This window comes from Taurulus bubalis (assembly GCF_910589615.1).
Source record: "Taurulus bubalis genome assembly, chromosome: 3".
NCBI classification, from domain to species: domain Eukaryota; kingdom Metazoa; phylum Chordata; class Actinopteri; order Perciformes; family Cottidae; genus Taurulus; species Taurulus bubalis.
This window is the reverse complement of record NC_136591.1, coordinates 35,649,010-35,650,593: the sequence shown is the minus strand read 5'-3', so window position 1 is coordinate 35,650,593 and position 1,584 is coordinate 35,649,010.

Here is a 1,584-nt window from a genome sequence, read left to right as displayed (position 1 = left end):
GGTCTTGGTGCTTCACGGTGCGGTGGGATCTGGTGGGATTTGGCGCCACCTGGCGGCGGGATTGTAGATTGCAACTAACGGGGCTTCTCCTGCGGGCCGAGCGTTTCGAGAGAAATAAAGTCGCCGACGTCAAAACGCAAATGGCCCTTTTGTCGTGCCAGTGTTTTTGTTTGTCCATTCTAGGTTACCGTAGGAAAATGGCGGCCCGCTCCGTGAAGAGGACCCGCCGTGTGTGTGTGTGTGTGTGTGTGTGTGTGTGTGTGTGTGTGTGTGTGTGTGTGTGTGTGTGTGTGTGTGTGTGTGTGTGTGTGTGTGTGTGTGTGTGTGTGTGTGTGTGTGTGGATACTAACTGCTCATTCTAAGGTAACCGTTATTTTTAGGTGATTACACACTAAAGAAAACAAACATCCAACAAAAGGTTCGAAAATGTGTGTTTGGTAGATTATTTCTCTGTTGTTGTAACAACGCTTCTTGGCAAAACATTGCATACCGTTGGAAAGCCCGTTTATTCACCTTTCAAGCGGGCTTTCCAACGGTATACAATTTATTGCCAAGAAGCGTTGTTACAATAGAGAAATAATCTACCAAACACAAATTTCCCAACTTTTTGTTCGATGTTTATATTCCATAATATTTCATCTCTGCCAATCGATTCTTCTAAAACCGCACACTGTACCTTTTAATTGTTTTTCCTGACCTTTTTATAAATTATCATTTCTGTGCAGCTTCATTTCTCTCGGGTATTACACTTTTACAATACTAGTGGCAACAAGATATCCATGATTCCATAACGTAAGGAAAATAACTTGTTGTATTTCCTTGGTCCAAAACTATTTCCACTCAAGGTTCACTTGTTCTGGAGCTTTTGACCGTATCTTGTGGTCTTCATCAGCAGATACAGTTTGCAGCGCTTTCCAAGGTCAAGAATGTAAGATCAAGCTCGACATTTGAGTCTTGAAAGCTGCCATGAAGGATGAAGACCGTGTGATACACTCAAAAGCTCCGGAACAAGCGAGTGAGTGGACCTTTAGTGGAGTCTTGCATAAACTCTGCCTAAAATGATATAATATAATTAATGAGGTTCAACATTTTTATAGACAAAATATTGATGTTTTAAAGACCCATAAAATGCACACTTCCTGAAAAAGTCAATATTTAAAGGAACAGTTAACCAATTTTATACATGAAGACTAGTTTAATTCTCTGTGTTTTAAAAAGTGGGAGCGTGGCAATCGAAGGAGGTCAATCTAAGATTCAGTATTTATTTATATTAGAGCGAATATTGTTCGTCAAAACAGATTCTCCTGCTTTTAATTTTGACAGTAGTTTACCAGTGAAGTGCATCTTTAACGCAGACATCCTCCTCCACCAGCAGGGGGCAGCAAAGCTCCACTGTTCTTTCAAATCAGAAAGCCTTTCTCTTCTTAAATCATTTATAATCCAAAGGTTTCAAAGGGAAATACTTCACGCATTAAGGAAGAATAGACTGTTGGAAGGCGTTTCTATAATTTTGTCCAGCTCCTGTGCTCATAAACACATTATCTGTCTTCAGTCTTGCTAAAAGCTCAACAGTGTCTGCATCGT